We start from the raw sequence: 27,872 nt of genomic DNA, 5'->3' as shown, positions 1-27,872 counted from the left end.
TAAAGACTTTGTTGAAGAAGGAGAGAATAAATAATTGGTCAATAATAGGGACAAAAAATGTAGAAATATTGATATTGTTCTATTTCTTTATTAAGGTAAGGGCTATATTGTGCCTATTTCAGTATTATTCTTTATACTGCATATGTAGTATGTGTGTTTGTACCAAATATTTTATTATACAAAGTTAAAAGTGCCAAGGTGGGCAGGTCACTTGAGGCCAGGAGTTCGAGACCAGCCTGGCCAACATGGTGAAACTTCGTCTCTACTAAAACTACAAAACTTAGCCAGGCCTGGTGGCACGGGCCTGTGGGCTTAGCTACTTGGGAGGCTGAGGCACAAGAATTGCATGAACTCGGGAGGTTGAGGCTGCAGTGAGCCAAGACCGCACCATTGCACTCCAGCCTGGGTGACAGAGGAGACTTTGTATTAAAAAAAAAAAAAAAAAATTAAAATTGTTCTGTCTTTATGTATGTTATCACACTTGCCGTATACAAGTTCCAAAGTTGACAGAATGCTCAGGCAGAGACAATTTAATGTCAGGATCTTGTTAGCTCCACAGAACAGTGAATTCTGAGGCCTACAGAAACATTACAAGTTAGTAATCCAAAGTCTTCTTTAATATAATAATAACTTCCCATCCTTAACAACTATAATAAACGTGATAACAGTGAATGCCATCACATGAGGATATTAAAAATGGAAACTTCAGAGATATTACACCTGTATTAAAGTTTTCTATATGACTCTGCATGATATGAAATACCATTGTTGGTGATTTCAAACATGGCACAATGAGAAGAGTAGGAGGATACTAGTTTAAGTTTTAGGAACATAATCTGTGAATCAGTTGCAAAAGCATAAATAGAATAAGCAAAAGTCATTTTGTTCCAAAATCTCTGCCATTTTTTCTCTCCTATTATATTCATCTTATTCTGTCTTCAATGTTTTGTTATTTGATGAGATATACCAGTGTACTACTGGCATCACTTACTAATTGATGGAGACCAAACTATGCAACTGTATAGTTTCCTTAACACCAAAAACATCACCTTGCTTATAGATAGCAGGTCATAATTCAAAGTCAATTTAAACAAGCACTGTTTTTGTTACCTTTTTAAAGTAGAGATGGTTATTGTTAAATAAATATATTTTTCTATAATTGTACATTTTAGTGCAAGTTTATTTCTACATATGCTATTACTAGTATTATCTAAAAATTAATCCTTTCAAATATTACATTTTGCCACCATTCATTCATTCAAAAAAAAATAATGACCACTTATTATGTTCAAGGCAGTAATCTAGGCAATAATTTCAAGAACTAATAAACCACAATACTGGTCCTTGATAAGATTGTTTCTAAATGCGCATGATTCATAATATTTTAATGTGTAATCTTTATTTATTACATTCAATAAAAACAAATTTAATCCTTAGTCTGGAGCAGAATTCTCAATGGTCACAAATTAAAGCCCAATTTATGCAACTGTAATAAAAGACCTTATTAATGTTCATCTCATTATTTCAGGCAATAAAAATGACTTCAATTTTCACGTATCTATCACACGATTTTTCCTTGGTCTCCTTGTGTATTGTCAACCAGTGTGTGTGTGTGTGTGTGTGTGTGTGTGTGTTGCATGGGAGAGCAGTAGCTTTTTTCCTTACTCTGTGTAAAAATAATACTTTGTCTAATTTTATTGTCATTTATTTCATGCTGCTTGTGAATGTATTGAATACATGTTTATAATCTCATTAACTGTCTTCTCTTTGCAGGAAGGTTTGATGTTTTAGACAACTTTGATTTCTCTACAATTGTTTCAACACAGTATGAACTTAGTAAATTTTGTGAATGAACTATAAGTTTATAATCATTCGGCTTTCCTAATATATACTATTACTATTTAAAATAGCAATACAATGCTGCTCAGAGATATCACATTGGAAAAATATTAATATATGGAGGGTAGATTCTATTATTTGGCATTGATGTATATGTCTGCAAATTTGCTTTCAGTGGAAAATGTAACAACAGAGAAAATTAAAGAAAATGTACCCCCAATTGCTTGGGACAAATCTTTAAACATTCTTTTTGAAAAAGAATAACAATAAAAACATAATCAGGCTTAATAAAATTAACAGGTTCAGCAAAAAAGTTTTCTAATTCTTATATATCATCATCAGGAGGAATTATATATGCTTATCAAACATTGTTTAAACAGGTAAAAAACACTATGAAGCTTACATAAGCTGATTTTAAAACACTGTTGCAAAAATAGATAAAACAGAAAATTTAAAAATATACTTTTTTAAAAAAAGAAATGCAATTAGTAAACAAATATATAGAAAATTTTCATCCTAAACAACAGTATAAACAATAATTTTTTAACTTTTCTAACTAGCATTTTATTATTTTTCAATTACAATACCAAGTATTGATAAGAATGCAGTCAAATGGACAATCTCTTACACTTTTGTTGGAAATATCCATGGTATAAACATTTGGCAAAGCTATTTTGCTGTATATACCTTTATAGCTTTTGCCTCAATGATTCATTCTGTGAGAAAGAAAGCACGCCTTTTTCTAAGCACTCTTCAGGATGGGGAAGCATGTGTCCAATCAGCCTCCATTTCTTCCCAGGACATGAAACTCAGTCTACTCAGTACAGTTCAGTCTAATAGTTCCTTTCTCTCCAGATATATACCTTGCTGTCTTTTCTAAAATTGTTTAACACAAATTTGGTCCACTCCAATGATGAGATTTTCCTTTCTTCCCAAATTTTACTAAATGTATATAAAATAAGATAGATCTACATGTTTTCAATACATATTTTCACACATATTTAAGTATTTTATGATTCATGTGTATATGACTACATACATATTTATGTGTGTGAGTATATATATATATATATATATTTCAGTCATATTCCAACTCTGTTCCCTCAGGCATTTCTTGCACAAAGTGGTGTGCAGACTTCCACTTGCTTCTTGTGTCAAACCAATCTTATTGTTCAGAGAACTGCACTCTCCCTGCTCCAAAAAGGGAAAAGGCAGAGAGTGCTTGGATGAGAAGTTTTTCTTTCACTTTTTCTCAAGAGAAATCAGCCTCCTTGCTTATAATTCAAAGCCAGAAATATCTTTCTGGCCTTCCTCGAGTGGTTTCTGCGAGGGTAGGATGAGCCACTGTGTAAGGTCAGCTGGGATGGATAGAAAATAAAAGTAATGGACTTCAGTGTGACTCAGGACAAATCATTGTAACCCCTTCTAGGCTTTGGTTCTTCTCTACAAAATGAGGATAAAGAGACCCATCTCATAAAATTGCTTTCAGGAATAAATGAGATAAATTATGTGCAAGTGTTATGTAATCTACAAAGAAGTTGTGGTGAAGGCCATCATTATTGGTGAGAATGGGACACATATGTGAAATGTGCAAACATAGGGGGGTCACATTAATGCTCCCATCTGGTGCTAGACTGTGCATTTTATCTGAAAATACTCTGCTTTAACCAGCCTTTGACTTCTCCTTTAATTTTTCATTAAGATTCTTCCCTCTCCTACAGGTTTCTAGCTGAATAGTTTCACATTAAACAATTATTAAACCAGAGAGCACTCTATCTGATCTCAGACACTACTTAGGGTAATTTATACTATCAAAACTGAAAGAATTTAGAAGAGGAGGAAACACGTAGGTGGTAGGAAGAGTGACTAGATCAGTGTGGGGAGGTGGCATTTGAATTGGGCCTTGAAACATTGGAATAATGTAAAGAAACAAGCATTTCAAGCCAGGAATTGAGTATGAAAACAGGTGTAGAAAACTCATCTTAAAGGCGATTACCTTCAGTATGTAAGGAAAAAATGAAATGAAGTCATAGCAATATGTGCTGGCACAAAGCAGTCTACAAGAAAACCAGCACAGCTCTGGAGTAAACCTGGCCTGGAGAGGATATTATTGAAACAGACTTCAAGCTTATGGCTAAGGGCCTCACTGTCTAAAACCACTCGTTTGGGTCAAGCATTGTTCTTTGTGTGCCCATCTCTTAACCACAGTGGCCTGTCTAGACATAGCTGGACTCTTCTGCTTATAAATCTTCATGGTCTAATCCTTAATCCTCTAAGCGACTTGCATTTCCCATTTCAATGAGAATTACAGTGATCTGGCCAGACGCGGTGGCTCACGCCTGTAATCTTAGCACTTTGGGAGGCCAAGACGGGTGGATCACCTGAGGTCAGGTATTTGAGACCAGCCTGGACAATATGGAGAAACTCCTTCTTTACTAAAAATACAAAAATTAGCTGGCTGTGGTGGCATGTGCCTGTAATCCCAGCTACTTGGGAGGCTGAGGCATGAGAATTGCTTGAATCCCTGGGAGGCAGAGGTTGCAGTGAGCGGAGATCGCACCACTGCACTCCAGCCTGGGCAACAGAGCCAGATCCTGTCTTAAAAAAAAAAAAAAGGAAAGAAAAGAAAAAGAATTATAGTGATTTTAGAAGTGTGTTTTTGTGCTTCTCAAATTTCTATGACCTAAAAAAGTTGCCTATAAGATAATATGATTTTAGTGTATAATTACTCACTACATTTTTTATTCTCAACATGTATTTATTGGTATTATATAAAATATAATTATCATAAAATTAAATCCTTAAGTAAAAAAATTATGTATCAGTAACATGTTGTAAACATCACTGATACCTAATACATGCCTGTTCTAACACTCCAAATATACCACATTTATTCTTCCAATAATCCTTGGGATACATATTATTACTATTATTATTACTACTTCATTTCATAGTAGAAGTTGATGTTTATGAGGGCTAATTGACTTGCTTAAAGTCACAGAACTCATAAATGGCAGAGACAAGATTGAAAATCCTGTACTTTCCAAACACAAACTAATGAATTTTGAGGGATGGATGAGAGGAGTAGCTTCTTGGATTTCCAAACTATAAGAGGCACTGAAATAACTCTGGACCTGAATCAGCAAATTTATACTAGTGCTGAGCCGACTAATATAGGAAGCTAAGAGAGGGAGAGAGGAAAATGCAAATTATTAAGCAAAGACGTTTTCTATTGAGTATTTTATATGTGAGTATACGGTTTCAGTTAGCTAAAAGTGAACAATCGCAATCTGCTCAAATTGTTTTGTTTACTGGACAAAAAATATTGTTTTCATTATCTACATTATGAACGTTTTTAAAATTCTTCAGAAAATCATAAAATAAAACCTAAGTAAGAAGAAATAATCAAGAAAAGAGAGAAAACACTTGCCATCTTTTTTCAGAACATTGACTCTACCACATAAGTGTGAATAAATTAAAGATGTGCATTTGCTCTGATAAACAGTTTTTATTAATAGAAACTCTTTCCCATCATTAAATAAATGTTCTTTAAATACTTCAAACTTTCTAATTTAAGAATATGCTAATTAAGTGCCCAGTGCCAGGCTCCAAACGTGCATATAAACATTTATGATATTTTATAAGCAATAGATCAGAAATAAAAACCAATGACAAAAGGCATAGTCATAATATCGGCAAGGAAGATCATATATGCAATAAAAGATAGGAAGGAAAGGATTTCATAAGAAGGTTGTGGTCAATGTACACTTTGAGACCTTTTAGTATATACAAAAGCACAAGCAAGTCAGACAAGAAGAAAAGAGATCTTCGCAAGGTGTCCAAGTAATAAATAATTTACAAAGCAATTTAGCAGCCTCAGCAGGCACCACTTACAAGGCTGTGGTAGGGAACGGAGTCTATATTTGTAGAGAAGAGTAGAATCAATACAAGGAGTAAGCTGTCAGTTTTTTCTGTAGTGTCAATATCTCAGACTGGCTGCTTTCGCTGGTGCTCCTGTGGAAACAATTTCCAAAAGTATACTATTGAGTGACATGCTGCATAGATTAAATGATTTACTTTAATCCCCTAACTGCATGTTGAAAGACCAATGGCCCAAAAGGAGTACTAGAGAGCCTGAGGACAAAGCAACCCATAATAACAGTGTGATTTTGGAATGGTTTATACTTAAGAAAACTCTAGTGCCACAGGAAGTTCCATACAGAACAACAAGTCAACATGAAATAAGTGGTCATGTCATGATAGACATAATATCTGGCAACCAGGAGGATCATTCACAATGTTGAGAAATCTGACTAAATAGATTTATTGGCCAGATTTCTCATTTGTAAGTCATCAGATAAAATGGTGATTTCACCTTGGAAGAGCAATGAGCAATCTAAACTCCCTTTTAGTTTGCACCTGTATGTATGTCCCCATGTACAATTTTTTGAAGTGTCTTATAAAACTTAACCATGGTCTTAGCACTAAATAATTAGGTAGTTTAAATCTTTATTAAATCAGAAAGTTATAGAGTTCAATTGAATGTAACTATAAAGCAGTAGGCAAATTCAGAGACAAGTATAACAGGAAAACACTCCATCTGAGCCATGGAGGTAGGTCAAAAAGGTTGGCTTTTCAACACTATTGCTATGTGACTTCAGTTTTTTAAATGAGAAGATAAGGTTCAGTTTATCTCTGGTCTCTTCCAGCATTAATAATTCTATTATTATAAACATCAATTACTGTTTAGTGTTAGAGCAGATAAATAATTTGTGAGCTATTGACATGTGTAGGAATATTTGCCCTTAAATTGAAAGGCACCAAGCCATTGAGATAAAGAACTAAGATGCTAATACATTTAAAAATAAGTTTCCTTCACAGCACAGATTCTGCCATTTAGAAGCACTCGGTAAAATTTGGAAGGTGGAAGAAAGGCAGGAACTTTACCATTCCTCCAGCAACTACAGGTGAATAAATACGTGGCTCCACCAAATATGAGATGCTACTGTGGCTTCTGGGTTATTTTTCTGGAATTCAGCCACCTCCATATTGGAGGCCTTTTCTTTGATCAGTGCTAGGAGCTTCTTGACTCACCAAAGTGAGCGGTGAGCCTAAAAGCTAACAGTGGTCTTTCCTGAATTCTGTTTCTCCAGGTCTTCCACTAGTTTTGTGAGCATTTTGTTCCTGGAATTAAATCCCTCCTACTTCAAACTCCTGAAGTGTTTTCTGCTTTTCTGACCAAACCAAGGATGAAACAGTGCCTTTTCATACTTTTTAATAGACAGAAAACATCACACTCCTTATATTCCATTTTTTAAATTTGAGGAAACAGAATGAGAAAGGCTATCAAAGATACTGAGATAAAGGCTATTAAGAATGGCTGATCCATACTGTCCCCATGTAAATAGCAGTTTTCTCATCTGTAAAATGAAGAATTTGCTATATTAATCCCTAAAGTCTCTAATGCTTTAAAGTCCTAAGAAAGATTGTATGGTTCTAAGCACAGTGGCTCATGCCTGAAATCCCAGCACTTTGGGAGGCTGAGGTGGGCAGATCACTTGAGGTCAGAAGTTCAAGACCAGCCTGGCCAACATGGTGAAACCCCGTCTCTACGAAAAATACAAAAAAAATTGCCTGGCATGGTGGCACACGCCTGTGGTCCCAGCTACTCAGGAGGCTGAGGCAGAAGAATTGCTTGATCCTGGGAGGCAAAGGTTGCAGTGAGCCAAGAACAGGCCACCGCACTCCAGCCTGGGCAACAGAATGAGACTCCATCTCAAAAACAAAACAAAACAAAACAAAATGTCCAATGACCAATTTTGTCAAATTATATTTAACAACAGTGATTTCTAAACTCCCTAATAAGTGGCCCTTGTTTCTAGAGTCTAAAGACATAAAGAAAAATATAAAGCATGGCTCCTACCCTCAAGGAGTGATATGGTTTGTCTGTGTCCCCACCCAAATCTCATTTTGAATTGTAGTTTTCATAATCCCCACATGTCATGGGAGGGATTCAGTGGGAGGTAATTGAATCATAGGGATGGTTACCCTCATGCTGTTCTCGTGATAGTGAGTGAATTCTCAAGAGATCTGATGGTTTTATAAGGGGCTTTTCCCCTTTTGCTTGGCATTTCTCCTTGCTGCTGCCAAGTGAAGAAGGTCGTGTTTGCTTCCCCTTCCACCATGATTGTGAGTTTCCTGAGGCCTCCCCAGCCCTGAGGAACTGTGAGTCAAATCTCTTTCTTTTATAACTACCCAGTTTCAGGTATGACCTTATAGCAGTGTGAAAATGACCTAATACAAGGAGTCAATATTTGTGGAGGGAAATATTGATCATCTTGATTAGCATGAACAAGTGAGAAAAGAAATTATTCTAATTCTAGTTAGTCCTGAAATTCAGAGGAAAATTCATAACTGAGAACTGGAGTGATCATGAAACTGGGTCTAAGCTGGGCTTTAAAGAATAGATAGATTTTGATTGGTGGGCAAAAGAAAAGAAGACTTTTGGGTCAAAGAAAGGCAAATAATTAGTGTTTGAAAGGATATGTGAGAAGTATGATTGGATAGTAAGAGTGGGACTATTTTATGGAAGGTTTGGAGAGAGCTAGATAGAAAATTTCAGATTTGTTTATTCTCAATATTAAAGCCATTAAAGATTTGTTGAGCAGATCAGTGATATTATGTGTACAAACCAAATAACAAATATAAAAGATCAAATATGTGTCTATCCTGAAATTCTTAAACATGGCAGCTTCTAGAGCCAACGGCATGTTAAACTTAAAAACAAATAAATAAATAAAATAAATAAATAAATAAAAGAATCGCTGATCTACACATACAATTACATGTAAAAGAAAAACCTGTCTGCAAGTTGGCAAAAGGCGCCTGTCCCAAGGTAAATATTGTTATAGTGGAATATAAAGGTTGTCAAAATGAGTTTTAAAGCATTTATATTATTCAGAAATGAGTAAACAACTGGGTTTTTAATATTTGCCAATTTTTAAATTGTTGAAATAAGTGGGATTTTAACATTGCCCAGTTTTTTCTTATTTTTTTTTTAGACAGGGTCTCGCTCTGTCGCACATGCTGGAGTGCCCAAGTGGTGTGATCATGGCTCACTGACGCCTCAATCTCCCAGACTCAAGTGATCCTCCTGCCTCAGCTTCCCACATTGCTGAGACCACAGGCACATGCCACCACACCCAGCTAATTTTTTATTTTTTGTAGAGATGGGGTCTTGCTATGTTACCCAGGTGGTCTCAAACTCCTGGGCTCAAGAGATCCTCCTGGCTCAACCTCCCGAAGCACTGGGATTACAGGCATGAGCCACCATGCCTGGCTACTCAGTTTTTAAATTCACTTTTAGAAAGTGAAATTCCAAAATCAACTATAAACTTTTAGCGTAGAAAATTTTTGTTTGTTTGTTTGTTTTTTGCCTGAATTTGGTCAGCTTCCATCTACAAAGGTACAGATGAACTGAAATTGGTTACTGCAAAATAACTATAGTAATTATTACTAATTTAACTAAAGTGTGAAATACTCTTAGGCAGGGAATATTGTTTATAGGTATCTTATTTTCTTCCTAAGGGCTTAGCTTACTACTTTGTACATAACACAGATTCAACATGTATATGATCAATGAAGGAAAAAAAAAGATGGCCAAATCAAGTTACTCAAATCTGGTTATTAAAATACAACAAAAGGTACTGTTAAGGTTCAACCAGAAAGCATGTTGAGGTCTCTATAAGAGGGACAATGAAGACTTATACTTTAAGACATGCAGAAAACTTACGGGAAAATTATTTGGCCAAGGCTCATCGTAGGGACAATGTCCTTAGGAAGGACAGCTAGTTTCATTTGTAAGGTTAAGGTCAAGAAGTCAAATGTGATGGTCAAGAAAGAAGAGCTAGAGATTAAGAATCCAGTTAAGGCAGGGATTGTAATTCATTTAGTCATTCATTCATCCGTAAGTTTGGCATTAAGGCCTGAATAAAAATGGGCCCTATATAATCATTCAGGCCTCACATCTGATGCTTTGGATGATGGATATGGTTGGCAGCTAGAGCAGACCTAGTGGGGAAGCTAGTGTCTGCAACAGCCATTAGAATCTGTGTCGGCAGTATGTCTTAACTCCAAAGACTACCAAATGCTGTATCTCAAAATACATGCCCCTGTCCCATCAAAAAATATCTAACGAACTAGGGCAATCTGAGCCCAGAGGTTTTCAGGGTCCTTGCTCATTTGTACTTACTTCAAGAGCAGGGACAGTCAAGGCAGCAATCACTGGAAGGAAAACCAAAATAAAAAGTATAAGAGGAAATCTATAGACATAGATTTTAAGTGATGTTTTACTTTGGTGAGTTTGAGGAACAAAATTAATTTTTGAAAGGCAAGTTTATCTTAAATATTGAAGTTTGAAATAAATAAAATAGGTATCTCTAAAACTGGATGGTATAAATTTGATTGCTAATCAGTATTAGTAACAGGAAAATGTCAAAAAGCATAAAAGGTATACATAGAAAGAAATATATTCAATCAGCTCAAAACTTTAACAGTTTCTATGGTATAGGCTTAATGTAGCTACCTATTCTGCAGTTTTTTACATAGAATTTTACATTGAACATTATTAAAATATATTTATGACATTGATTTTGGGTTAAATTATTCAGAAAAATTAATTGTAAATTGTGTGCCAATTCACAAGATAGTGATCAACTTTTCTCTTTTGAAGAGTGGAAACTCTTTGGAATTTGATGTCAAAATATTTACACTTGAAACCTAGCTCCAACATGCTCTAATGGTTTTCTTCCTTTTTATAGAAAATGATAAGTATTTGGTATAGGGAATTTGGGAAACGTAGAATTGTGTGAAAAAAATAAGAACCCGTGCAATTCTACCACTATTTCCATTTTTATATATTTTCTTCAGAATTTAACACGTTTATTAAACGTGTTAAATTTATTTACAAATTAATATAAATTTATTAACAAATTAATATAAAGATTTGTAATATTTCTGCATATTTGACCTACAAAGCTGACCATTTAAATATAGTTACCTTAGTTACATTCAGTACAACCACTTACAATTGGTGGCTAAGAGCTTGTGCACAACATTCAGAGACGTCAGGTTTACATTGGAGCTGTCCGCTTACTGTATAACTCTGGCCAATTTTCTTCCTTTACAATTTAGTTTCCTTATCCATAAAATGTAATAAATGTGGCTTCTACTTCATAAGTTTTTGGTGGAGTCTGAATGAAATTATGTCAAAAGTGCTCAGAGAGTGCCTTGCAATTCACTCATTTGTTCATTTCCTCAACAAATGTTTACTGAGCTCATTCTATGTCCCAGTCACTGGGACAAGCATTGAGTAAACAAGGACACAGTTACTGCTTCAGTGAAGCTGATAGTCTATTGGGGAAGACAGACATTTGAAAGATACCACAAGGTGATTAATTATAATCATAATATATACCATGAAGGAAAATCAGAGTTTTATGAGAACATGTAACTGGGGAACATAATGTGGCTGAAGTGGTCCTGCAGATCAGCAGAGGCTTTCCTGAGAAAGAAACACTTAAGCTGGAACCTGAAGAAGTAGCCAGGCAAAGAGGATGGCCAAGAGAATTCCAGGGAGGTCCTTGAGATGGGCAGAAGCCTTGTGCACTGGAGTACTCTGGCTCAGAACTCAAAGATATGTTTCCACAATTGCAATCAGAAGCACTATACATTTCTAAATATCACTCTTTTCAATTATTATTAACCTGAGAGCATTTTTCCATTTTATTGAAAACATGATTCGTAATGACTGTTTATTGCTCATCATGAAGATGGACCATACTAGCCATTCTCCTATTTAGTCATGTGATTCGTTTCTAACAATTTCTATTTAAAGAAATGCTGAGCTAAACATTCTACTTTACTTAAAATTCTTCTTAATGACACATTGGGTCAAAAGGAAAATATATTGCCAATTTTGCCAAATTTTCTTTCATTAAAACAATAAAAATTTACGTTCTGAAAAGCAGCCATCTACTTGGCTTCCCTAACTTGAATATTCCTTAACTTTACTTTTGAATCTGTAATACTACTAATAATAAAGTTGTGATAATTCATGAAGTATTTTATGTGAAAGTGTCCATGTGTATAGCAAACTGTACTAAAAGGTCAGTTATATCAGTGCTGTTTATTATTGATCGAGACATACCAATACAGAGATAATATATCTAAGAAACTATAAGTAATAACACTTGCTAAGATATCACCTTGTCTAATCCTTAATAAGTGTTATTATAATAAATTTTTAAGAGATATTAGATACACAGTTTTTAAAGTATTATATACATTCTATTTAAATGAATAATTTCTCTCAGTTTTAAGAGAGTGGACCTTTCATTTACCTAAGTCCAGCATTAAATACACGACATTAAGCTTCAAGGAAGAGTTGCACCAATGGTATGTTTACGTTTTAGGGAGGAAAAAATATGAGAAACCTGAACAATTTAGACTGTGAGTCCACTTGGTGAGATGCAGGGGGCAGTGTAACAAAAGCTGAGAAAAGAAATGGCCTCACTGCAGACGTGAGTGCAGGGAGGGGCCGAGCACCAGAGGGAACTTCTCTGGGTGGAATGGGTGGATTGTTCCTTTTTAAGGAGAACACCTCTGCTTGCTTAATGTTAATAGCCCTGTTAAAGAGAAAAGATGCAGAGAAATGCAGTCATGCCCTGGGCCATGAAAACCACTTAAGGAATTACATTTGCATTGAAAAGAGAAAGTAACCATCTCTTGACTAATTTATTAAGATAAAATTTAAAAAAAATTTAAGTGACTTATTTGAAATAAATCAATAAATATTTTAATATAGCAACATTCATTATTTTTAGAAATAGAATCCATTTTATATTTATTTTAGCAAAACGTAACATGCTGTTGTCCACTTCCTCATTAAAGAGCTATTGTTTTATTATAAACAAATCATTTCAAACTTTGTTTTATGATATGTTCAGTTCACATGTCACTGAGTTTAAAAGTGTTCAATTGTCCCTCCTAATATTCAGTCACTACTGAATACTCTGTTATTTAGTGATAAACAGAACAAGGAATTAGATTACAATTTTAACCAGAAAATGAAAAGTTAACTAGGAATTACTTCAGCCAACAATAGTAAAACAATGTATTATAAACACTACTGCTGTTAGATATAGAATCAAGATATGACTGCGTCAAATTTTGTTTTTACAGGTTAAAATTCAAACATATTCTTAATAAGGAAAAAGCAAGCATGACGACCAGCAAGCGGTATTTAAAAGAATACAAACTTGTTAGTGTTCTAGTGACAAACATCAAAAGGCGATCAGGAAAGTATCCAAAACAAAACGAAACAAAAACCAGCCGGGGGGCGGTGGCTCACACCTGTAATCCCAGCACTTTGGGAGGCCAAGGCAGGCAGGTCACCTGAGGTCAGGAGTTCAAGACCAGCCTGGGCAACATGGTGAAACCCCATCTCTATAAAAAGATACAAAAATTAGCTGAGCATGGTGGCGCGAGCCTGTAGTCCCAGCTACTCGGGAGGCTGAGGCAGGAGAATCACTTGAACCTGGGAGGCAGAGGTTGCAGTGAGCAAAGATTGTGCAACTGCACTTCCAGCCTGGGTGACAGAGACAGACTCCTTCTAAAAAAGGAGCAGAAAGGAGGGGAGGGGAGGGGAGGGGAGAGGAGAGGAGAGGCTTTTAATACAAACTATGTCTTTCAAGATCAATACAAGGAGGTCCCATTAAAATCCTCCCAAATTTCCAGATGAGACTTTTAATTTTTTCTAGGCAACTAGCTAATCTTTCTGCTGCTTAAGGAACTGTGAAATGTTCCTTAATCTCATTTTTATTCAGGGAGGCTTTTACACTGGAAAGCCTCAAGTAGGGGATATTCTGAGGGTGAGACCAAAAGATTTTAAATTTGAGGATGATACACTTCACAACTTGATTTTCTTGAGGATATTGTGATATTGCTCTTGACAGTCGTTTGCACTAGATTTTTAAAAAATCCAATATCATGATTTTATTCAAGCTTATACACAAAGGCTATCGAACATTTCCAACAAAATTCACAAAATTTTCCTGAACAAAGGTACAAGTAGATTATGTTCATGTTAGAGGATGAAGACAGGCACAGGGTATGCAGTCCAGAGGTGTATACAAGTGTATACAAGTGGCCATTACACATTTTTTTTGTTTGTTTGGGCATTTTACGTTTTTATTTTTATAAATGAGTTTTCAGATGTCAAAAATTTCATTAAAAATTTAGATGCACAATTTTTATTGAAATGGAATTTGACCATGTTGATCTTAAATTTCCCCATGGACAGTACAGAAATCTCATTAAGGCTGTGACACCCCCTCTTGATGAAATGTGTACAGCCTAGAAAGTGCCCTGGGGTCCCATCATTATCTTCTATTCATCGCCCTACTCTTGCTTATCAGATTTGCCCAGCTCCTGTAGGAATGACAGAAACTCATCAAGTACATAGCAACCGTAACAGAACAGAGAACAGGTGTCTCAAAAATAATACTAACCTACTGTTTTCAAAATTCCAGGGAACGAAAGTTTTTTCCTGGCTGATAATTCAATTCATCTCAGGGATAGCCAGAGTTGGACCATGAAAAACAAATGGAATTTCTACTAGTAAGAAGAGCAGATGGATATTCCATGAAAAGTCTGGAGTATAAGGCAATTTCAGAAGTGGAAAAGCACAAAATTTGTATGGTAATTCCTGTGTCTGACTCAAGTATAGGAATTAGGAAAAAAATAAATGGCTCATAAAATGTTAAAAGTAAAGAAATTTCAGATGTAATATAGTCCAGGGGCTTTTCAAACCTTTACTTTATGGAATTATCTAAATAAATTCCAAGCATGCAACTAATGGATAAAATACAAAGTCAAAATTGTGTGGGAGACTAAAAAGCATTTCTAATCTGTAGGACTCTGCAGAGCACTGTTTGAAAATCAGTGATCTAATTCCATCCTCTGGTGAGAAAATGAGATCTGGCTGGGCCCAGTGGCTCATGCCTGTAATCCTAGCACCTTGGGATACCGAGGCAGGTGGATCACCTGAGGCCAGGAGTTCGAGTCCAGCCTGCCCAACATGGCGAAACTCCGTCTCCATTAAAATACAAAATACAAAAATTAGCCGAGTGTAGTGGCTGACGCCTGTAGTCCCAGTTACTCGGGAGGCTGAGGCAAGAGAATCAGTTGAACCCAGGAGGCGGAGGTTGCAGTGAGCCGAGATCACACCACTGCATTCCAGCCTGGGCGAGACTCGTCTCAATAAAAAAAGGAAAAGAAATGAGATCCAGAGAAACGAAGTTACTTGTTCAAGGTCATTAGGATTGAAAATGAAGAGTCCTTACTTCCTTTGTAGTAATATGTATAACACTATTAATTATCCCAGATATATTTTCTGGCAAGGTTCACAGAAAATACGGTAAAATATTATTTCAGTATCATACTTCAATACAAAAAATTAATAAAGTTGGACTTACTTCACCTCCGCCTGAATTTTGTTTTACTTTAGCTATTATCTTTATCATTCACTCTTGGTTTCACTGATAAAAATTATTTTTAAAGTTAAAACTAAGTATCAGAGAGAAGACCTGTAGTCGCTTATGAGAGTGCAGCCATGCTACAGGATTCAGCCTGGGCTGCCAGCTTTGACACTTTAGGCACTCAATATGTCATGCTCTGCCATGGCTATGCTTGTATACAATTAAAATGTGTGCTGCTCAAAGAAGGAGAAATGATTTTTCCCAAAGTTTGATTTAATTTTACCTTAGATATTATGTACTTTGCAGTTAATCTTATTAAACTTTTGTGTTATTATTAATTCTTGAGGAACTTTTTAAAATTTAGATTAATAAACCAAAAGTTACCAGGTATAGCACATAAATAAGCAAATTATCTAATAGGCAATTAAGCATACATTTAATAAGAATTATATTGTTCTCAGATTTTATGGGAGAATTTTTCCAAAAAAATAACACTTTTTTCTATAACATCAAAAAAAAAAGTTAAGGATTTTTTTCCTGTTATATAAATCATAAACCTTTGTGATATGCTTTTGCTATTTTTGGTAATATGGTATATCCTAATCAATTAAAAGTGTCATGATAGACTACTTTCCTCAAATTGACACAAATAAACTTGATAACATTGATGTGATGGATAATCTTCTGGAAATATATTATTTATCAATACTACAAAAGATAAGGAAATGTTCTTTTTTTTTCATATTTTTTCAGCTTGTAAAATCTTCCTTCACCTCCATGGTAGTTTAAAAAATGCAGAACATTTTTCTTATTCTCTCTTGTTATCCATTTTCTAATTTTAAAAAATGTTTGTTCAACAAATATGTAGGCATTCACAGCATAGCTATTTCTTTATATAAGAGACACACACTTCAAAAAAAATGCAAATCAAGTGATAGAATCTTGTTAATGATATAGCCCTGATATTAATTTCTACACTGGTTTTATCTCTGAATATTTACTATGTCCTGAATAAGTGTATGGCTCTAAAGACAGTCTCCTCAGTTCAAATCTGGGCTCTGCCAGATTTGATTACTAAAAATTTTAGATTACTAAAAATCAGCCTTCTCCTAAAGATGATTCACTTGATTCCATACAACCTGTATTTGAAAATCGTATTTTCTGCAAAATATGCAAGAAATAAAAGGTTTGATTGGTACCATATGCAGGCCACTTTTTAGGTGCACGAATCCACTAACTTCAAGGGCAATTGTTTTTTATTCCTTTAGATAAATGAATCCTTTGCCTCCATTCATGAGCAAAGCTAAGGGATATATAATCTAAGAGGCCAATCTATCTCTTAATAAGGGTGGTAGTTTGGTCAGGGATGATTTGGGAGAGTTCCGTTGGAAATAATACTGTGCTTAACAAATAACAAGGGCCAATTCTGTGCTAGATATTTTTCAAGCTCTTTCATATCTCTTTAAAATTATGCGTTGCCGGCCGAGCGGGGTGGCCATGCCTGTAATTCCATCACTTCGGGAGGCAGAGGAGGGCGGATCACTTGAGGTCAGGAGTTCGAAACCAGCCTGACCAACATGGAGAAACCTCGTCTCTACTAAAAATACAAAATTAGCCAGGCGTGGTGGCACGTGCCTGCAGCAATCCCAGCTACTCGGGAGGCTGAGGCAGGAGAATCGCTTGAACCCGGGAGGCGGAAGTCATGGTGAGCAAAGATCAGATCTCGCGATTGCACTCCAGTCTGGGCAACAGGAGCTAAACTCCATCTCAAAAAAAAAAAAAAAAAAAAAAAAAGATGCGTAGCTATCTCCAGCTTTATACATGAGCAAACTAAGACTCAAAAAGGTACACTAGCTTGAGCAAGAACACATATCGCTTGACAAAGCCAAGATTCAAAGCCTAAATTTATCTGATATCAACATGCATTCTCATTTCACATTATACTTTGGGACTGAAGAGTCTAACAAGCCACTTTCTTTAATTTTCAGGGTGGACTCACAAGATCCTGTGCTATGAATTTCAATGTCCTCAGTAAAAAAAAAAAAAATTGTTTGAAAATCCGCTGTACAAAAAACTGAATTTTAGAATCCATAAAACAACAGGTTTTACGACTTTAGAATGCCTGCGGAAGTATTCCAGAATTCTAATATGCAGAATTCCTTTAAACCGTGTTCATTAATCCTTTTGTCCCTAATACTGTTTAAATTCCAATTGTCATTCAGGCTGGAGTGCAGTGGTGGGATCTCAACTCACTGCAGCCTCGGCCTCCTGGGCTCAAGCGATCCTCCCACCTCAACCTACCAAGGAGTTGGGATCACAGGCACCCGCCACCACGCCCTGGTTAGTTTTTTCCATTTTTTGTAGATACGGGGTTCCGCCATGTTGCCCAGGCTTGTCTCGATCTGAGCTCAGGCGATCCGCCTGCCTCGGCCTCCCAACCTGCTGGGATTACAGGCATGTGCCACCACGCCCGGCCTAAATTTCAGTGTATATTTATGTAAGCTAATGCATCAAAATAATTTTTTTTCTTTTTCTCTTTTTTCTTTTTTAGAACAGAGTTTCACTCGTTGCCCAGGCTGGAGTGCAACAGCGGGATCTCGGCTCACTACAACCTCCGCCTCCTGGGTTAAAGCGATTCTCCTGCCTCGGCCTTCCAAGTAGCTGGGATTACAGGCATGTGCCGCCATACCCGGATAATTTTGTATTTTTAGTAGAGTCGGGGTTTCTCCATATCGGTCAGACTGGTCTTAAACTCCCAACCTCAGGTGATCTGTCCACCTCGGCCTCCCAAAGTGCTGGGTTTACAGGTGTGAGCCACCACGCCCGGCGGAGAACTTTTTAAAATATATATTTATATATATTTTTAATGGTGCAAATAGTAATACAAAGAAATGCAAGGTCTAGCAGAATAACAAGAACTGAATTTTTAGTTTCATTTAGTTTGGGTAGGGGTCCTACTTTAAATATTAACAAATTCAGAAAATAGGTAGCTCTCTCTTGCGTAAATTTCCATTGCCCTTCTGCTCTCTTTACATGTGTTTCCAAATTTAGTCACCTAGAAATTAACTGTTCTTCAATTTCTGTACATATGATGAGGCTTGAAGAATATGACTGTAAATGTAGAGGATCCAATAGACAACGATATTGATAAAGTCTAACATTTCTCATTCCCCATAGTGTGATTCTAATAAATATTTTAGCACTAAAAGTCCACAGTTTAAAAAATTAACCTAAGAATCTTCAGAAAATTTAATGGAAGGCTCTGACCACAGGGAACATATACATATATCAAGTCAAATGGTTTTCTTTTTAACTGCAATATAATCTTAAAAAACCAAAATATTTCAGACTTTTGAAGCAAAACTGGCAAATGCTTCTATTTTATTCCTACAAATTCTGCCAAAGGTGCTATCAATTAAAATTGACAAGATGTTGATAAAACTGAGAGTTTGAGAGAAGCTAAATAATTATAAAGCTAAATACTCAGTTTTTAGTTTTACTTGAAAATAGATAAGACAGATAATCAAGCACTACATTAAACAAAATGTTTATACTTAGTTTTCAAATTGAATCTACCCATGAATATTCGAAATGTTAACACTGCGAGGGGAGGAGGCACTCCTCACTCCTGATGTTTCCTTCTGCACAGCTGGAGCTGACTCCTGACCTCACTGCATGCATTCATTCACCTGCTCCAGAGCAGGTAAAGGAATTTATCTGGCTGGCAAATTTGGGAAGATTAAACTGGCATGCATAGCCCTGCCCCGCCCCTGTTTCTTTGGGCAGAAAGCTACAGGTAGTTCCCACAGGAAATTACACAGACAGGAATTTCTAGCATCTCAACTCTTGATAAAATATGACATACATAATCTACAGTATATGTAAAAACAAAATAACAACAACTTTTAAAAACTATGTTTGTAGTATGTTATCTTCTCACAAATGCTAAATGACATAACGGGGTTAATTTTGCCATAATAAAAAGTGCAAAAAGAAACATTAACCTGATATTGAATAGTTGATTTCAAGACATACACTCAAATGCAGAAGTTCAACAATTTTGGCAAGGGTGTGGAAAAAGGGAATGCTTATACCCTGTTGGTGGTGCACTCTTATGTTTATTGCAGCACTGTTCACAATAGCAAAGTCATGGAATCAACCCAAGTATTCATCAATGAATGATTGGGTAAAGAAATCATTGGGTGGTATATATATGCCATGGAATACTACACAGCAATAAAGAAAGAATAAAATCATGTATTTTGCAGCTGTATGTATGGAATTGGAATCCCAAGTGAAATAACTTAGAAACAGAAAATCAAATACTACATGTTCTAACTTTTAATGGGAGATGAACAATGGACATGGATATAAAGATGGAAACAATAGACACAGGAGACTCCAAAAAAATTGGAGAACAGAAGGGAGGTTGAGTGTTGAAAAATGGTCTTTTGGGTGCAATATGCACTATTTGAATGATGGGTACACTAGAAGCCCAAATCTCACCATTACACAGTATATCCATGTAACAAACCTGCATGTGTATGCCCCAAATTCATAATAAAAAAAAATTTAAAAAATAAATTTAATTTTAAATTCAAAAATGAAGTTCAACAATTTTCATCAGAAATTGAAAGTACGTTATTGTCGCATACAAATTGCCAGTTATATATACCCTACATACACTTTAGTGTCTACCCTATAATATAAATTGTTCTTCTATGGTTTATTATAAATGAAAAATAAGGCTGGGAACTAGGTATTTTCTTCTTGGCACTTTAAAATAAAAACAATAAATGAAAAAATAAAAAAACTCTGAAGCTGTATGTTTTCAGTGCTTATCAATATAACTGATCCATCAGCCATTAGTGGGTCATAAAATAAGAAAGCTCAATAAAATAATTATAACCTCACATGTTTAGTTCTGAGACTTAAATGATGGACCTTTGTACCTGGCCTTGCCTAGAGACAGAGTTTCATTGCACACACACAAACACACACACATACATAAATATAAATATACACACACACACATAAACATGCATAGGCTCATGTTCTATCTTTCTCTTAATTATATAGACTCATATACACATGTGCTCAGAGGACATCTATAATGTTGTCATATATTTCCTTTAATAAACAACAAAGGGGTACTATTTGGCTTCCTTTTAAAAATAAATAACTTAAGCCATGGTTTTTTAAAAAAATTATTATTTGGCCAGGCACAGTGGCTCACGCCTGTGATCCCAACACTTTGGGAGGCCCAGGCGGGCAGATCACGAGGTCAAGAGATTGAGACCATCCTGGCCAACATGGTGAAAGCTTGTCTCTACTAAAAAGACAAAAATTAGCTGGGCGTGGTGGCTTGTGCCTGTGGTCTCAGCTACTCGGGAGGCCGAGGCAGGAGAATCGCTTGAACCCGGGAGGCAGAGGTTGGCATTGAGCCGAGATCACACCACTGCACTCCAGCCTGGGAGACAGAGCAAGACTCTGTCTCAAAAAATTAATTAATTAATTAATTAATTAATAGGCCAGGGACGGTGGCTCATGCCTGTAATCCCAGCACTTTGGGAGGTCCAGACAGGCAGATCATGAGGTCAAGAGATCAAGACCATCCTGGCCAACATGGTGAAACCTCGTATCTACTAAAAATACAAAAATTAGCTGGGCGTGGTGGCGGGCACCAGTAATCCCAGCTACTCAGGAGGCTAAGGCAGGAGAATGGCGTGAACCTGGGAGGTGGAGGTTGCAGTGAGCCAACATTGCGCCACTGCACTCCAGCCTGGGCAACAGAGCGAAAAAGAATAATATTTATTATTTTTATTAGAAAATAATTCCATCTCCAAAAAAATAATAATAATTATTATTATTATTCATTATTCTTGACCTCTGAATTTCCTCTGAATTCAGATAAACTCCAACCAAAAGGAAAAGCTCAACTTATGTGGACATATTTCAAACATTTGTAGTTAGAGTTCTAACTTTCTCAACTTTTTTCATCAATGTTGAACTTATTTTAAGTAGTTTTAAGGACATGAAATCTAAAACCTTCATACAATACTCAGTCTTCCTTCTAACTTCCTAATTTAGCCATAATATGGAGAGTGGTCAAAGTTATACAATTTCTCAAGTAATGATAGTATATTAAACAAATTTAGGGCAAATAAAGAGTATGCTTCTTACCTAGCAAAGTAAATGTTTTTACACACTTAAAAGTGTCTCTTGTTACTAACACAAAAGTAGTAGGCTAATGCCACATTGTTGATTAAAACTGCTGTTCTAGTCAGTGTTCAAATTAAAGAAAGAAGCATTTATTAACTGTTTCAGTTTTGTTATCTATATCCAGTATCCCTTCCATCCCCTCTGGTCTTAATAGCTAGATTTCAGGGGAGAAGGAATCTCTTTCTTTGAAAGTAATCTTTTTAAAGACCTTGATGCCTTCTTTAATTTCTCATCAATGTCTAGAGATCTCTATTGACTATCCCTAGTTGACCACAGAGATTCTCACCTCCATCCTAACCTTCTCCTAACTCCTACTTTTTGTTCTCTTAATGCTTTTTTTGTTTTGTTTTTTGTTTCCATTTGTTTTTTTCTCAGACAGCCCTTCTGTGAAATTGTTGGCATTTTGGTCGCCATTTTGTCATCACACATTCACTTTTTTTTTTAACCTCATCTACCCCAACCATGCCCAAGAAACTGGTTTTCTTTACCAGGTGTCACCAGTTAAAGCCATAACTTTCCTACCCTGTGCTGCCTCTTTTGCATCGTTCTCTGTGTACTCCCCCCAGTTCCAATCCGAGTGAATCACTCCTGTAAGATTAAGCTGTCTAATCTTCCTAACATGTAGCTTTGTTAAATCTTCTTATTGTGGATGATGGAGACAGTTGGGAGGTGAAGTGGAGTCCCTGTAATTCTTTAATAGCTAAAGAGCCAAATGGATTCTTCTTCCCCTGAATAGACTTGATTTCACTATTCTCTTCACCTCAGATTTAGCAAAACTGTTAAACTCACTATTTTCCCACAAAACATTCACATGCCTGCCTCAAACTTTAGTATTTCCTTTGTCTAAAACCATATTTTTCAAACATTTTTAATCATGACCTACAGTGAGACATACATTTTAACTTTTGACCAATTTTACACACAAGCATATTGGTCCAAATGTATTTTATGTATGTATCACATATAAATCTAAACAATTTCCATGACATAATGACACTTTTTTTTTTTTTTTGAGATGGAGTCTTGCTCTGTCACCCAGGCTGGAGTGCAGTGGCATGATCTCGGCTCACTGCAAGCTCCACCTCCCGGGTTCACACCATTCTCCTGCCTCAGCCTCCCGAGTAGCTGGGACTACAGGCACCCACAACCACGCCTGGCTAATTTTTTGTATTTTTAGTAGAGACGGGGTTTCACCGTGTTAGCCAGGATGGTCTTGATCTCCTGACCTTGTGATCCACCCACCTCGGCCTCCCAAAGTGCTGGGATTACAGGCTTGAGCCACCGCTCCCAGCTGACACTTTTATATATAAATCGTGACTCACTCAACATATTTCTTTGCCCAACAATGAAGACCAGCCCGTTGTTTAAACACTCTGACCTAACTTTTCTAAACCCTTGCCCTTTTTCTAGGACTGGTTCATTTACATATCTCATTTAGCCATTCATTTATTTAATTTTTAAAAAGTATTAATTCCCTATAGGAAACCAGGCACTTCTCTACACACTGGGAATAAAATAATAATGAGCACAGCAAAGAAATTCCTGCCCTCATAAAGTTTTCAGTGTCCAGCCCCCCAAAACAGTGATCATCCATGCCCCTCTCTTCTTAATGGGTTTACCTATTTCACCCATTTCATTGTTGTATCATACTACTTTACTTTCCTCATCTTTTAATGTGAATTCCATCTACACAAATAGACTGTAACATCTTTCAAGAGAGGGATCTGATTATACATATTTGCACTCTGTATCTTTACTTACTAAGGGAACAGGGTAAGGCAAAGAATGACTGAGTTCTAGTCTTAGCTCACCACTTACCAGCCTCACAAGCTTAGGCAAGTATCTCAACTTCCCTCAAATTCAGTTTTTCCATCTGCAAGATGAGAAGGTTCGGTTACACTGGTGGTTTTCCAAATTCTACTGCACAAAGTTTACAGGATTCAATGGAGATTTCAAAGTGGGCCAGGAAGGGGTCTTTTCTCAAAAGGAGGGCAGAGAATTTGAATCTCCGTCTCCTGCCTCAACTGAAAATTACAATATTGTTTGGAAAAAAGAATTTCTAAGCTAAATACCTTCTAAATTATTAAATCTCGAGATTCTCCAATGACGTTCTTTATCTTTTTCTGTCACACAAAGTTGAGATGGGAGGATGAAGAATAAAGTGAAAAGACAGGAGGTGGGAAAGAGGAATGGTAAGAGGTGGGGAGGAAGGATGAAAGAAAGGGAAACACTTTCAATAGGATATATGACTCTGAGTTAGGAACTATGCTAGAATCAGCATATATGTCACCTTATCTTTCAGCAGCTTCACAAGACAGGTATTGTTATACCCATTTCACACTTAGAAAAATGAAGCTCAGAAAGGGTAGATTACTTGCTCAAGTACCATAAGTAAGAAGCCATGAAGCAAAGATCTGTTCTCTTTCTATCATCCCAAGCTGCCCTTAAAAGAAGCTAACATGAATGTTACATTTGCTCTTTTAACGTTTCCCCAGTTTCACCTTAATTAATCCTCACAACACTGGGAGTACACTTCAGCATCATCATTATCTTGCTAATTAGAAAACCAAGGTTCAGAGAACTGAAAATGATCCCTCCAATGTCAAAGTAATTCAAAACAAGGATAGAGCTAAATATCTGAATTCATATTCTATGCTCTTTCCATCGCATCAAACTGCCTCCTTTAAAATAAAGAAAGATAAATAGGAAATTAATAAGAAGGAAGGAGGCAAAAGGTATGGAACAGGCTGGAGAAATTTCAGAGTTCCACTACTTACTTTCAGAGGGCTGTTGAGTCAAATGAGATACTTTAACAGAAAGCACCTTGAAAAAACTGAAACACTCTATCAATGTAAGACGTCATTTTAACTATTCAAACTATGTACACTGAAGATGACATTTTATATTTTTATAAAATTCCAGGTGGTGATTGCAAATATAAGAGAGCTATATAATGAATTAATTGCTTAGATATACTGCAGAAACTCATATAAAAGGAGGGCAAGCTGACACTTTTCAGATTATGCTGCAAGAGTCAGTTACATATGCCTGCTTTTCTGTTCATGATATATAGTCCCTACTGGCAGTAGAATAATTCAAATTTTCAATTTTTCTTGGATTTCTCACAAACTCAGTCAAAGGCATGAAAGTCAGTATTTTAATATCCTTGCACTATGTGAAAAATAATAGTATGCTCCACTACCTGAACTCTTAAAGCATTTTTTATTTTGATTGTCTTTCCATTATACTGAGAGATTGTCAGGACTTTATCAGGAAGGTCATCCAAACAAACTAGAACATTATTAAGGTACCAGCAGTGCAGTAACTCACTGAATGTATGAGTGATTAAAAGCCATACAGTTGTGACAAGGACCATAAGGAGATCAGACAAAGAAGTTACATGTCTTTAAAAGAAGAAGAAGAAAGACTACAGTGACTTAACCCCTTGTATCTCTTACCAGGGCTAAAACTACAGCATTATTTGACTAATATTTAAAGTCTTATGTGACTCTATTTCTTATAACAAATAATTTCCTGAGGTCAAAAAAATAGAAAACAGGATTAACACAGAATTATAGCATAACTATTGCCTTGACACAATGTCAGGCTTTCAAAAATAATATTTAATATAACAAGATATCCAGACTTCAGTAAAATACTACCTATTTTGTAGTTTGTCACTGGCTTATAGTTATGCTTCTTTGTTCACTGAATTACTTCGGACTTAATAAAATATTCCCATTTCATTCACACAACTGTTAATTAAATGCATCCTATTTGCCAAGGATTGTACCAAGCACTGGAAATAAGGTGTAAAATGAGAAACGATGATCCTTAAAGGAATGAACAATCTGTGGGGGGAGAGAAACAGCAAAATTAATTTTTACAATAGACTGCAATTGGAAAAATGCTATGCTATATTGTTAAATGAGGTAATCCTGCCATAAAAATATAGTACCAAAATGTTAACTGTATTCTCTTAAGCCAAGAACAGTGATTATATTTTCTTCTTACACTTTATATGTCCTCTGATTTTTATGAGGATCTTTTAATGCTTTTATAATCAAATGTAAAGAATCTGTGAAACAATTCTTGAATGGGTAGTTGTGCAGAATGCAGTGAGAATGCCAGGAGAAGGCCACTGACTTCATATGAGAATCCCAAAAGGCTTAAGAGCAATGATTACACCCTACTTTGCTCTGGAAGATGAATCAGGCTTTGCTGAGTGGAGAAGGCAATGTAGGTGATACTCAAATAGTAAGAGAATCATCTAAAAAGTGAGAGTTTTGAAGTCAGTATTCCATGTAGTTTGAGTGGTGAATGGGAACGAGAAGATAGCCAGGGCTCCAGCAGTTGAGTGAGCCCTCTAAACATGGGACACTCTCAGGTTTCTTTTTTTATAAGATGCCTCTGGATCCAGAGGTTTTTGAAGTAAAGCTCCTGGTTAAAAATGAAAACACTTAATGAAATAAAAATTGACTGAGGGGACTTGAAAGGAACACTCCATTGAAACTGACAGGATTTGTTCACAGATTGGATATAAGGATGAGAAAGAAGAAAAACTTGAAGATAACTTGGGGAGATTTGATGATGAGAAATTAAGGAGCCACAGGCTTAAGATAAACAAAGAATTAATAAAATTATGGGTGCTTGTTGAGAAAAAACTGTCTGTAGATTACTCATCGGACAGTGGTCTCAGACTCAGGCAAGTGACTGAAGCCCTTTCTTCTCTGTCTTCTGCCACTTCTACAGTAAAGGAACTAATGATAAAACACAAGTAAGTAAATGAGTAGTAACCTTTTTAATTAAGTAAGTGAAACCCTCTAAAAAATCATCTGAGAAAGTTTCTGATAATGGCAAAACAAACAAAAAATTATGTATACCAAGAATCCTCAGATTCATATGCTATCCCTCTGATGTAGATTGGATTATTGTCCCAATTACTCAGTGCCTAGTACTAGGATTATAACTCCACACCCTGTGCTATGTAATTTTACAAAGCCTCCCACTGTGGGTGGGGTATATTTCCCCATCCCACTAAGGTTGGGCTTGCCCTGAAACTGCTTTGACTAAGGAAATGTGAATGAACATAATGTAATTGCTTGCATGGTTGGGCTTGTTCTCTTGTGCACCTGGGATCTGCCACAAAAAAAAAAAAAAAAAAGATTTTCCAATATCTCTACTGCTCCTTCCACCTGCACCTCAGACCTGAAGCCAAATCAGAAGCCTGCCATGTAACTGATTCAGAAAAGCTTAGCCTAGATCAGCTAAATTATTACAGCCTTTTAAGTATAAAAATAAAATATCAATAAGCCACTGAAAGTTTTATGACTCTTTTGTCATGCAGCATTTTGTAGCAATAGCTAACTAATGCAGCTTTTTTTTTTTCTCTTAACCTCAGAGTAAAGAATAAAGAGTTGGTTTTGTTTTGTTTCTCAAGACTTTGGTTTCCCATAAAATCATGATCTTGTCTTAACTTGCTTTCTAGATGATAGGGAGGCGATAACAAGGCTACCATATTAGGAAAGAACTGTTAATGAGTAAATTACAAAGGGAAAGGGAAAAACACCGACTGTTGAAAAATTTTAGCGTTAGAAAACTCTACATGTAATTTTTTTTTCTTTTTGAGATGGAGTCTCACTCTGTCACCCAGGCTGGAGTGCAGTGGCGTGGTCTTGGCTCACTACAACCTCTGCCTCCCAGATTCAAGTGATTCTCCTGCCTCAGCCTCCCTAGTAGCTGGGATTACAGGCGCATGCCACCACACTCGGCTAATTTTTGTATTTTCAGTAGAGACGGGGTTTCACTGTGTTGGTCAGGCTGGTCTCGAGCTCCTGACCTTATGATCCACTTGCCTCAGCCTCCAAAAGCGCTGGGATTACAGGCATGAGCCACTGTGCCTGGTCCTACATATATATTTTATGTTGACCTTTTAATTCATTAAATGAACACAAAGTGGGAGATGCAGACTAAGCATGGTTCTTGAGAAATACCTAAGTCACCTCTGCAGAACTTAAAGTGTAGAAGAAAAGACAAGGACCAAAGAAGGACCTCTCCCTGGGGAATACCAGCATATAAATGAACGGTAGGAAGGAAACCAATGAAAAAGACTGAAAAGAGGATAGATATACAACTAGAAAAGCTATTTTATAGAATTAAATTGGAGAAAGAATGCAAGCGATTGGAATAGTGGAAGATATATTAAAATGGTTTTTCTTTTTAACTCTCATTTCCTGCTCAGGCGTCTATTGCAATGATATAATTATTTGTGTG

The 27,872-nt window shown here is 36.2% G+C and overlaps 1 protein-coding gene across 3 annotated transcripts in view; it reads right to left on the bottom strand.

Moving 5' to 3' along the window:
- HNF4G (hepatocyte nuclear factor 4 gamma) overlaps nt 1-27,872 on the bottom strand; it is a 155,105-nt gene that overhangs the window by 70,841 nt on the left and 56,392 nt on the right. For 2 of the 3 annotated variants that reach the window (XM_054499480.2, XM_063668917.1), the window contains exon 2: nt 5,734-5,853. The gene's annotated coding sequence lies outside the window, so the exon portion shown is untranslated. Of the gene's footprint in view, nt 1-5,733; nt 5,854-10,090; nt 10,123-27,872 lie in introns of those variants that run through there. The other variant, XM_063668916.1, reaches the window with a different exon arrangement.

Source organism: Pongo pygmaeus, chromosome 7 (assembly GCF_028885625.2).
Source record: "Pongo pygmaeus isolate AG05252 chromosome 7, NHGRI_mPonPyg2-v2.0_pri, whole genome shotgun sequence".
Lineage (NCBI taxonomy): Eukaryota > Metazoa > Chordata > Mammalia > Primates > Hominidae > Pongo > Pongo pygmaeus.
The sequence above is the reverse complement of the archived record's forward strand: the minus strand, read 5'-3'. Positions and strand labels throughout refer to the sequence as shown.